Below are 12,921 nucleotides of genomic sequence, written 5' to 3'. Positions count from 1 at the left end.
TTCTAGCTTCTGCTTGCTTCAGGTGCCTCTAATCTTCACCTCTGTGGTCATGCTACCTACTTCTCCCACATGTCTTCCATTCTGTGTGTCTATCCCAAAGCTCCTGATAAAGATACATGTGATTGCATTTAGATTCCACAGGACAATCCAACATAAACTTCTCCTCTGAAGATTGTTAACTTAATTACATCTTTTGCCATATAAGGCAGTTTTCAGGGGACAGGCCATGAATGTAGCATTTTCAGGGCCACCTGTCTTCACAGAGACCCTAACAAGAGATTTCACATTTGTGAGCTATAGTTCCTCACCAGTAAAATGAGGACAGTGGCCTATGTCATGGCCATTACATACAATGAAAAACATGTTTCATTGTCACATACATGGAGTGACAGAAACCATTTCTCTGGATCAACTGCCCATTGTTATTGTAGTAAAGTCAGTCCCTGCAGCTTCTTGTCCCTGAGGTGTCTTGTAAGTGCTCATTGAGAAGTGCATTTAGTTATCACATGACATCAGCCACTTCTTATCATCCAACCTATCCTGCTTTGGGTACTTTTAGTGACACCCTAATTATTTTTTTGAGGCTAAACCACTGCTACTAGTGTCCAGGTCCAGGTCCAAATCTCTGCTTCCTGCTACCTCCCAGATTTGCCTTTCACTGTTCACTTAGGGAGTTGCTGGGTGCAGCAATGGTAGTCTCTGCCACCATCACTGTGGTGTGGCTGATTGGCTTAACCTCTCCAGGTCCCACCCTTTGGTATTTTCTTTACTGTACTGTGTGCACAACCATTCTGGACTCTCGCCCAAGTGGAAAGAAGATCTTCTCTCCCTTACCTATTTAAATGTCCCATTAATGGACAAGCATCACATATATGAGTCTATGCACAATTAAGCCAGAACACAAATCAAAGTGACAGTTCTATGGATTGCCCCACCCACCCTTTACATATGAGAAACTTTTATGGACCATGTGAATTTGTCCATAGTCTCTCTTAAGAGGTTCTTAAATCCTTTATAATGCTAGATTTGTTTAAATTAGCCAGGTATGCATGAGTCCATGTGATGAGTAGAGCTGAAACCAAAGTTGGATTTCCACATTCCTCTCCATGTTTTCTCCCTCCCTTCTCTGACTCATAAACAAAAAAGTACATGTGACTTTTACAGAACCTAGAATATGGAAGATGCTCAATAAATGCAAGAACCTTTTGTATCCTGTGTAAACTGTGGTTTGTAAATATTAAGTTGTCAGTAAATACTCTTTCACCATAGATCTCTATTTTATAAGCAAAATGTAAATAACCATCATTAAACTGAGCTTCTATTTGAAACCTTAACCTTGGTGAATTGTCCAGTTATTAATTACAATCAATGAAATGCACAATTCTGTACATTCATATGTATGCAAATAACTGTCCACATACCATTTAAAATTATTACTTCCCAGAAACTTGATTTGTATTACCAATTATTGTTCTAAACTCTTTTATCCCACCTGAAAATAAAGAGTCCCTCACTTATTATTGTAAACTCAGGAAAGGATTTGCCAGTTCTACTATAACATTTACCTAGTGGTTTTATCCAGGGAAAAATATGCTTTTTTTTGACATGATTTTCTGATACCTAAATGTTTGTATTTGTAACTTTTCCTGAAAAAAAGATGAAGAATGTCGACCCCTGCTTTATAAATAAGAACCTAAAGACTCAGAAAGTTGTGACTTGCTCACATTAGTGTAAAAACCTGTGCCCTCCCTGATGCAGAGTTGGGATCATTTCAGAAACAACATGCTGAGTTTCCAAGCATTTATTGTAATTTATGTTTCATGGACCAGTAATCATCCCTTACCCCTGAAATCATTGCAGATTGACACACTCTAGGTCTGCTTGGGGCCAAGGGAATTAAAGTAATTATGATGTAAACATGTTGGTATTTATGTTAATGCTTGCTAGAAAATGCAGCCTAGAAAAGGTAGATTGACATAGGGCCTTACACCCAGTGTGTTCTCATTAAAAGTCTGAAGGCTTGAGGATGTAAGAAGGCTGGCAGACTTGTGGGAAAAAGCAACTTGAAAATGTTAGCTAAATGGTAGGTTTAGAAATAGAGGAAGGAAAGGAAGAATAAAAATGGCTATTTAATTGGAATAAATGCGTAAGCGTTGATCCGGATATGTGGGAAATGGGAACAGGATGGTTTCTGGACCTTCATCACATCTCCTTTACACTGCCCGGCATTTTACTTAGGATAACAACATTGGGTCTTTGCACCCCACCCCCCCTGCCACAACCACCACCACCACCAGAATGCTAGGAGAAAATACATGTGGTTCTTTATCATTGTGTTTCTGAGGGATGTCACCTGGCCGCAAAGGCCTTTCAGAGATGTGCCTGCTATAGTAACAAGTAGAAAGAAGACAGGTGCAAGCACTTTTCCTACCAGCTATGCAATCTGGAAAATGTTTCCTTGTTTCTATGACCCTTAGTGTTTCTTTTTGTCATTGGGAGAAATAACAATACCAGTAGTGCTGTTAAGATTTCAGGTGAAACAGTAAGAGTGCAGCATAAAGCATAGGCCCGTACACTTGCATTGTGAGCAATGGACTTGTACCACTTTGTCACTACTGTATTATACTCAGTTGGCTTCTTGTTGGAAATAAAATATAACCAAGCAAGTCTGTAACTTAATATCCTTTCTAATTTACATCACAATATATGTATGTGTGTATGTGTATACATAAGCAAGCCATGTGTGTATATATGTATGTGTGTGCATATTCATATCCATATTTCTTTGTTGTAAAAATTTGGGTGCTCATTGCAGTGGCTTTCATCATCACAGTTTTATCATCATATAAAATGGAACTTGAGGAAATAGCATTAATAGAAATAGAGATTGTTTCAACCATTGCCACTCAACAACAGTCAAGTGGCTGGCATAAACCTTGACCAAGCAGGTAAGGAATGAAAAGTAAGAATCACCAGACTCATAACCTTGGCTTATTATGAATGAACACTCAGAACTGAGAAAGAAGACAAATGAGCAAATCCTACAGTTAACCAAGATGATAACCCTGAAAGAGGTTATATATCAGATACAGGTTTCATGGACTCCACCCCCACCCCAGAAACTGGAACTACAAATCCCATCAATACCAATGAGAAGCACGCTGGGACGTGAGGGTGGAGCTGAGCAGCCATGTTGGGATAAAACCAGACGTGGGCTCCTGGGGTCTCTTGGCCTGGTGTTTCACGGCTGGTCTCATTCTCTCCCTCCTTTGGCCTTGTGGTCGGCGGGTGGTCATTTGGCTCTTAATCAGCTTTCAGTGTGCTATTGGGTTCCAAGTCAGCAGAACTGGTAGGATGCTCTAGTTGTATCTCTCTCTCTCTTTCTTTCCCTGGGTTTTTCTTTTTCCTTTCCCTTTGTAAATAAACCTATTACTGACTCTTTTTGTGTGTGTCTGCAGTACAATGGCATCTTAAGCGCATGGGTGGGGACCCACAGACAGGCAACCCAGTTCACATTGGATTGTCCTATAACAGTTACACTAGAGATGAGGTTATGGGGAGAAAGTTCAGAGCAAAGGGCAATATCAAGAGCAGCTGTTTGGGATTAATCAAAACCCTTTATTTTATAGCATTTACTATTAACAAGCTGTGCATGTGTAAAGTATCACTTTCCCACAATAATGTCCTACAGTATTGATGTCAAGAAAGTACAAATGACTTCCCAGTAGCCAGTGTCCAGGAGTAAATGGTGTAGGAGATACTGTTCAGAAATGGTAACATGCAGACTGGAGGAAGTAGTCCTGCCCCTGGGCTGTATTCACTCACCCCCACCAAAACACAGGTGAAAGTAAATATATCCCCCATGCAGGAGAGATCCCTGCACCGGCCTCCTCCTAGGTCACACTGGGAATTTTCTCTGAAGAAAAGTTTTTCTAGAGTTCCCTATCTATCAACCCTTATATTCTTGAGGTCTTGGAGCATAGAAGTCTTTATGGTCAGAGTCCTTATCAACAAATGTCCTACTTTAAATAAATGTGTCATCTTTTCTGAACCTAGTGTTGTACCAGTTTGGGGCAGTGGAAGCTATATGCCTGGTGCTGAAGATTAATTTGTCATGGACATGAAAATTGCATGTGCATGGAGATAATAAAAAGATCATTGTTTAATGAAGTCTGTTATTGCTTGTAATTCCAGAGAGCACTTTACCCCCTCATTACCTGAACACCAGACAGAACCTCCACCTGGGGTGGTCATTGTTCAAACCCAGAGACCTTTGGAAATATTGCTTTTGGGGGGAGGGGAAGAGTAGGTAGAGGGGTAGCAATATCAAGATGCTCTCCCGTGTTTTCCTTAAATCAGGACAGGTAAGATTGTTCAGATATACTGTGGATAATATTGATAGAGAACTATTGATGTAATAGTCAACTTCTGTGTTAGATGATAGAATCATAACATTAATAGGCCTAGTTCCATGCTCATCAGCAGCTCAAACATCCAAACATCTTCCTGATTCTCCAGAAGCTACTTGTTTGTCCATTTATTACAATAATATGTATCAAGGACTTATTTATGGCAGGCACTATGCTAGACAATGGAGATAAAGTTAACATCTTCCTATCACTAATGTAACTTCCAATCTTCTTACAAATACTGCTCTTATTTATATAAACAGTATTAAATAAATTAGGTCCTCTAATTGTTGGCTTCATGATTTTTTCTATATTGGCCTATCAAAAGTATATTATTGATTGAAGATTTTCTTTAAATTGACTCACAGTCAGAATGGTTGAAGGCCATTTTACAAGGAAATACTTAATCTCTATTCTAAATAAGTAAATAGAAACACTTATGACATGGATAAATATATGACATGTATATATGAATACAATGGAAACAACATGATAAGTAATATATAGTTGTATTGTATGATCTGCCAAGACCTTAGTTAGCTAAAAGGGAGATTAGTAAAGATTAGGGAAACACTTTGATAAGCTTTAAGAATTATTTCCTTGACCCATTAGAATTATTGAAAGGAAGTAATGTTGTCATATATGTTTTGTTTTCACTCCATGTTCTCATGCCACCCAAGACAGTCTTGTGTACCATAGTAACCATGCCACATGCTTCTTAAGGACTGTTAGAAGGCTGATAACTTACATATTGCTTTCATGTGTGAAATATTTTTCATTGAAGACCTGGAACTGCTTGGGTAAACTGGGTTTATTAGCCAAATAAAGATTTATTTAGTAATCTGTCAGTAACTCATTTTCATTGCATTGTAGCATTCCAATATCTTTTTCTTAATTTTTCTTTTTAATTCCCTGTAGAATGCAGATTCCTGGATCTCTTGGCCACAGTTTGACATTCTGGAATTCTGAGGGAAACCAAGACCCCTAACAGTAAGGTTCCATCTTTGCAATTGTGTCTTTTTCTCAAGTTTGCTGTTTGATTTAAGCTTGAACTTAGATGACTCATCCTTTTTAGGGAAATATTTTTCATCTAACCTAGAGTTTTTCCTTATAGTGGTATTAGACATACTTAACTCAGTGGTCAGGTTTGGTTAGCTTTTCAGAGTGTTATCTAGACCAGGAGCTCTAGATAAAAATATACAGGTAAAAATGCAAGTTTTACTATGATTTTTAAACCCCATTGCCAGCTTAGAAAATTACAAAATGAGGAAAATAAATAAGATAAAATAGAAGCAGTGCTTCAGACATGCCGTTGGAATAATGATCTAGGTCAGTTTGCTGTATCCCTGCACTGATATTCTTTAGGGGGGTATTTCATAAGTCTAAATCAGAGAAAAGTGTCTTTTCTCTAGCCAAATGTATATTCTGTAATGGCTATATTACAATTGTGTGCCAGGCAGTTGACAGGCAGGTTCAATTGTGTGGTGTGTGTAGAAGGAAATACTCCTGATTATGACCAACTGACAAGAGCAGAAGCAATCATGTACCAAAGAAAGACTGTTAATTAATTTGGGCCTCTTAACACCTTTGCTCATGAAGATTTGAGGGAGCAGACTCATGGCAGTAAGCAGTTGTATTCAGACAGGGCAGTAGTATAAACTGACTGAAAGAATATCCTGGTGATTGTGGGTGTCTGCAAAGGTCTGTGATGCATGGAGAGGATGCCCTGATGATTATGTTGAAAGGATTGCTGGTGTTTAGTGAAGATTTAAGTTGGTTAGTCCCTACAATTGTAGCTCCAAGATTTTGAATTTTAAAAATTCCAGCTCCCTTGTGAAAAAGATGGGATTTTCTGGAACAGGATTCCTCGTCCTCCTGTCATTTTTTTAATTATTACTCAAAACAAGCACTGATATACTGCTTGATTAAATTTATAATTTATTCCGTAGATTTCTGGTTATTTTCAACCCTCCTGTCCTAAGCAATCTGTTACAAAGACTGCTGGTTTGGGGGGCATTACTATTCCTAATTTGAATCTCTTTATTGAAGAGTTCATTTTAATTCTCAGAAAAATTCTACATGACCATGAGGTGGCAGTAGAGAGCATTTGGCAGACAGACCCATTTTACACTTTGTTTTTGAGCTAGCCTAGGAATTGGGCCTACCAAGCGAGCTAGACTACCACAGTAAGCTGATTTTATTTTGTTCGTTGTTTTTATCTGACATTGCTTTTCTGAAGAGTGGAATGGGAAAACTGTCAAGGAAATTCCCAGTAATACCATTTGAAGTTGACAGTCAGGAGAAAGTGAGATAATCCCTGAAATATACTAGTCTTAGATGATCAGAATTCTGCCTGGCATGTGCACACCCATTTGCACATACAAATAAGGATAAAGGAGAATGAGCATAGGAAAAAGGAGAAGGAACATAAAGAGAACATCTTTTGTCACTGGAAAGCAGGAGACCATGAGAGATCAGCAGGAAGCCAAAAGGCATTTGTGACTGATGGCAAGTCACTGTGAGGACTTTGAGGTCATGTACTCTGGCTTTGCATCTTCCATCTGTAAAGGCGTCTAAGTGCCACTGGAGTAGACATGAAGGTGCATTCTAACATCCTTTGCATTTTGAAATATATTGCCTATTGTACAGCAAAATCAGAAAATGGTAATGATAGGTGGCATTTTTTTTTTAAAGATTTATTTATTTAATCATACAGAACTGGGCACAGGCGAGAGGTGCGGGAGTGGCAAGAGGATTCGCCAGAGACAGAGTGGGGAGCAGAACAGGCAGATCGACAAAGTACACTGCTGAGGGGAGCAGTGGGCGGGTCAGGAGAGGTCTGCCACGCCATGTGGGTCAACTCCAGGTCAGGTGGGGATCGAACTTATGCAGAAGTGGCTTTAGCTTCTCAGTGCAGTGCTCTAACCTGCTGCGCCACCAGCGAGGGCCTGATAGGTGGCATTTTTAGTAACTGCCACCCAGGGCTGACATGTCTTCCCAAGTTCATCGAGGTAATTAGTGATACTATTAGGATACAAATGTTCTTGTCCTTATTAAAAATAGTCTATTCTTTCCAAATCAGTAGAGCAAAGGAAATCTGATATTTTCTTTTAAGTAAATAAGATATTAAAAGTATCTAAAATTCAGTCATGATCATTGTCTTTACTTGGTGTTTTGGTCTATGAGATAAAATTTGGGCCACAAGTGAGACTAGGTTATCATCTCAGATTGTCTGTTACGTTAATGTGCTAATCGACTAATGTGCTACTAAATCTCTCAGAAATGTTATCCTCAGAAGATACTTTAACACTCATAAATTGTTCTCATAGCTCTAATTTTTTCCTGAAGAGTCTGAGACAAGAGAACAAAGAGAGTAGTGTGTTGTGTTCCAAGTTTCTTACTCAAGGAAAATCTTTTATGAGAACCCAGTATATTAAAAAGGTAAAGTAAGTTTGGAGGAGATAGTAGAGATGCTAAAAAAGAGAGTCTTATCTCTCTCCTAACTATTATCTGACTCCAACCAAAATGGCCCTGAGAATGTTCTGGAGAAATGTGGGTAACTAAATATGGTAGAAGGAAAGGCTCGTTTTTACTAAAGATTCCTGAAGTCAAAACTTGCCTCCATCTTTTAAAATTGGTGACACTCACTAGCTACTTGATCTCTTGTGAACTTCAACATCCCAACCTAAATTTTTTTAAAGGTAATAAAATATTGAGGATAAAAAGAAACATATGTATGCAGAGGGGTGTTAGGTGAAGCAGGGTATCCAAATTGGTGAATCTGGAAAGAGACTTAATAATTGCAACTGAACTCTGCAGTAGAAGGTAGAAAGTTGACTCATCTTTAGGATTGAATGTACTTTTGTTCTGTCTAGAACTACGTGCCTATTTGTTTCTAGCTATGCAGGCATTGTACAAATAGAGACTGATTTTTCTGGAGGGAGTGCTTGAAAGTACATTTTTGCTTTTTTTAAAGACCTAGCATTATATTGTGTAAGTAATTGAAGTTAGTACTCTGTTCCCATGAGTGTCATGGGAGAGTCCTAGAAAAATGGGATTCAGATAATACCTCTTTTCAAGGATCAACCTGAAGGAAAACAATGTTGCTAATACTGCTGGAGGCCCTGGGAATGGGGAGGAAACAGAGAGGAGCCAGATGGTCAGTCTTTCTTGGAAAGGTTTGGTGGCCTTACTCTGGCTGCACACATACTCCTGTGAGCTCTGCTCACAAGGCCAACCCCCTTGACTGCTGCAAGGCAGCTTTGGTTTCAAGACAAATTCAGCCCTGGAGAAGATTTGTGATTTGTGGAGCCCAGAGGACCCTTCATAATACCAGGTCAAATCGGAGAGTCAGCTGACTTAAGAAAGGCTGGGCCAGGGGTTTCCTGGGCCAAGAGACACTAAGGGGACCTTGGAAAAGAACTATATCACAGTCTAGTCCAATAACCAATTTTGAGTCCCTGGACACATATTAACACATCTTAAAGAACAAGAGTTTCTAGGTGCTTTTTCCTCAGGTCCCTAGGAAGTCCATACGTGAAACAGAGATCTGGTACTACTTTTTGCCTCTATGTCTCTGCATAAAGTATCAGCTTAAATTTTTCATGCATTAGAGAATTGGGGCTAATGCTTAAAAAGAAAACTTCTCATAAAATAAAACTAATGAAATGTTGCTCAGAACAGAAACACATCTTCCAGCCTGCCTGGAGTCCCATGAAAGGAAAAGATTTTCTCTGATTATCAGCAAACTGGAAAACCATGACTACAGTGCTAGAAACTTGCCACTTTCTTTCTTTTTCTCTGACCCAGAAACTCTTTCTTCCCCCTTGGTCTCTTGAAACCTCTATTAGTGACCATTTTGTGATGGTGGCTTTGTAATCTCCCAATTCTGGCTCAAGAGTGGGGGGAAAAAAGGCTATTGGCGAGCTCACAGGGGTCTGGAAAGGCCGTTTCTTTCCCAGCTGGCCTGGAGAGCCGGAAGCCTGAGAGGGCTGTCCACAGGCTGTCTGGCAAGGGTAGAGAGGAGAGATGGAGGAGGCTTAATTCCTAGCTGGCTAGCCCTCGGCAGGTGGCCTTCTTTCCCTCTGGCTCACAAGCAGAATAGAAGGCCAAGAACCCTGGCTTAGTTCCTGTCAGCCTGTCACCTTGTTCTTGGAGTTGTGGAGTGAACTGAGTCTGGAAGAAACCAGAGAGCTGCTGGAGATAGGCTTACACTGAGCCTTGAGTAAGACAAACTTACCCCCCCACTCCTCCCCCCCTTCACCACCAGGATTAGCATCTCTTAGGCAGAATATCCTTCCCTTTAAGTTTAGAGAAATGGATCAAGGAATAAATGGCCAAATTTGTTGTAAAATGTTTGTTCAATAAGTTGGGGCCTTGCTTTTTTCCCATAACCTATAGATACTTTCTTTTCGAAGCATCCCAGATCTTACGGAATGCATAAGGGGTATATGGTATTTAGCCTTACATTTATGTTTTTGCACAAAATGCTATATGGCCTCAAAATCATCATAAAATTTGATTCTTTTCAAAGAGACTTGTGTGATCTCAGTGAAGTGCTCATTTCTGCAACATCACTCTAGTAGGTACAAACTTTATTAAAACCATTTAATATCTATACAATGTGCTATTGCATGAAGGTTCTAAGTCTTAATCTTTTTTGTTCTCCCAGTGCTTAAGAAGTATTTCTTTACAGCTTTGTTGAAATATAATTTATAGACAAAATTTGCATATGTATGCAATTTGATGAGTTTAGATATATATGTAAACACCCATGTAGTGTTTGTAGCATCACTACAATCAAAGTCATAAACATTCATTACACCCCAAAATTTCCTTTTGTCCCTTTGTCTTTGTTTTTGTCTGGGGATAAGAACACTTAGCATAATGTCTACTGGTACTATTAATACACTTTTAAAAAAAGATTTATTTATGTATGCATGCAAAATTGGGGTGCAGGCAAGAGGTGTGGGGAGTGAGAGAATTCACTAGAGACAGAGTGGGAAGCAGAACAGGCAGATGTACTGAAATACACTGCTGAGGCTCGGAGTAGCGGGCAGGTCAGAAGAGGTCTGCTGCACTATGTGGGTCAGCTCCCTGGCCAGCTCCCTGGCCATGCTGCAGTGACTACTACAGCTTCATAGTGCTGTGCTTTAACCTGTTGTGCCACCAGGGAGAGCCCACTAGTACACTTTTAAGCGTACAATATTGTATTGTTAACAGTAGACATTATGTTATAAAGCAGATCACTAGAACTTAATTATCTTATATCATTCTCACTTTATATCCATTGAAAAACTCTGCTCCCTCCTTCTCCTGGCAATTACCATTCTGTTTTATTCTATCAGTGTGACTATTTTAGGTCCTTTAAAATTGGAAACATGAATTCTTTGTCTCTCTGTACTGGCATAATGCCTTTCAGGACTATCCTAGGCATCCTGGTTGGTAGAATATGTTTCATTTTTAGTGCCAAATAATATTTTGTCACATGGATATACTACATTTCCTTTATCCATTCATCCATTAATGGACATTTGGGTCATTTCCATATCTTAGCTATAGTAAGTAATGCTGTAGTGGATATAGGAGTGATGTTATTTTTTGAACTACTGATTTCATTTATTTGTTCTTAAGATTTATTTATATTTATTTATGCATATAAGAACTGGAGTGTAGACCAGAGGTGTAAGAGGTAAGAGGATTCACCAGAGACAGAGTAGGGAGCAAAACAAGTGGATCTACAGAAATACACTGCTGAGGGGCCAGCTGGTAATACAGGAAGGTCTGTACACTAAGGGTTAGTTCCCTGACATGGGATCAAATTCATGCTGCAGTGGTTGGTGATAGCTTGATACCACTGGGACTTTAACCTGTGAGCCACCAGGGAGGTCCAGCAATTTCAATTCTTTTGGAGATATATATTCCAGTATGAGATTTTTGGATCATTTGATGGTTCTATTTTTCATCATTTGAGGAACCTCCAGACTCTTATCCATAACAGCTGCTTCATTTTACATTACCACCAATAATGAATAATGGTTCCAGTTTCTTCAAAACCTGACCAACAACACTTATCCCATTTTTATTTTTTTGTGATAGCCATTCTAACAGGTGTGAGGTGATAGCTCATTGGGACTTTGATTTACAGTTCCTTGATGATTGATATCTACTCATGTACCATTGCTCAATTTCTTTAGAGAAATGTCTGCTCAACTATTTCATCCCTTTTTAAATTGGGCTTGTGTGTGTGTGTGTGCCATTGTGTTATAGGAGTCTCAGATATTTTGGAAATTCATCTTGACAGATAAATGACTTACAATTATTTTCTCTCAGTTCATAGAGTGCATTTTCACTCCATTGGTTGTCTCTTTTTCTGTGTATAGATTTTTTTTAGTTTAATGTAACCTCACTTGTCTATTTTTGCTTTTGTTGGCAGTGCTTCTGGTGTCATAACCAAAAATAACTGCCAAAAACAATGTCACGAACTTTTCCTCCTAGTTTTTTTTTCTGGGCTTTTTATAGTTGCAGGTCATACTCACATCTTCATTTTGTGTTGACTTTTATGTACATATAGTATAAAATAATGGTTTCAATTTTTTGTGTGTGGATATTCACTTTTCCCAAGACAGTTTATTGAAAAGACTATCCTTTCTGTATTGTGTATTCTTGGGGTTTTTATTGAATATTAATTGACCATATATATGCATTTACTTTTGGATTATGTTTTGTTCCATTGTTCTTTATGACAATGCCATACTATTTTAAAACAGTAGCTTTGAGTTATATTTTGAAATTGCAAACTATCCTTTTTTCTCAAAATTGCTTTTGTTATTTTGAGTATTTTATGACTCTACATACACTTTAAGATTGATTTTCTCTTTTTTGGAAAATTCCATTGGGATATTGATGAAAATAGCACTCTATCTGAAAATTGCTTGGCAAGTATGAGCATTTTAACAATATCTTAATAGAGCATTCATGAAAAGACAGTGATGCTCAGTAGACATTTTATTTACTTATATCCCTTTGCCTCTGCAATTAGGGAAGGTACTATGGCCAACCACAGCTGGAAAATAACATGTGAGCATAAGTGATGAGTGTGTCACTTGTATGTAGATGAAGGGAGTAAAATCCCATACGCAGTATTTCAAGATTTTATGGTATAATTTCATGCTAATGAACTATGCATGTGTTCTTGTTGGGTAGCTAAAGGATGATGGGATCTTATCAATTTTGATCCCTGAGTGACTATGTAAACAGAATCCCTGCTGGCCTTCTATCATACATCAAATATGAACATGAACTAAACTTTAATCTTACATTAAGTTAGGTCACTGAGTTTGATCTCAGTGTATAACTGGGACAATACAAGTGCTCTTCTAATACAAGTGTGAAACAAGTAGTGAGCACTTCCTTCAAATGACTCACATTGCTAATAATGGGGCGATAGAAGGTGTTGCAAAGAGTAGATTATAACAAAGAAAATTGTTAAAGGTATATCACAGAAGAGGTG

General features: G+C 38.6%; 1 protein-coding gene across 6 annotated transcripts in view; it reads left to right on the top strand.

Annotated features, from left to right (window-relative positions):
• The window catches only part of SEMA6D (sema domain, transmembrane domain (TM), and cytoplasmic domain, (semaphorin) 6D), a 569,283-nt gene that overhangs the window by 260,550 nt on the left and 295,812 nt on the right, over positions 1-12,921 (top strand). For all 6 annotated transcript variants that reach the window (XM_012728615.1, XM_012728612.1, XM_012728614.1 and 3 more), the window contains exon 3: positions 5,328-5,399. The gene's annotated coding sequence lies outside the window, so the exon portion shown is untranslated. The remainder of the gene's footprint in view (positions 1-5,327; positions 5,400-12,921) is intronic.

The sequence above is a fragment of the Condylura cristata genome, unplaced genomic scaffold (genome assembly GCF_000260355.1).
Source record: "Condylura cristata isolate star-nosed mole 26May11 unplaced genomic scaffold, ConCri1.0 scaffold00023, whole genome shotgun sequence".
In the NCBI taxonomy this organism is placed as follows: domain Eukaryota; kingdom Metazoa; phylum Chordata; class Mammalia; order Eulipotyphla; family Talpidae; genus Condylura; species Condylura cristata.
The sequence above is the reverse complement of the archived record's forward strand: the minus strand, read 5'-3'. Positions and strand labels throughout refer to the sequence as shown.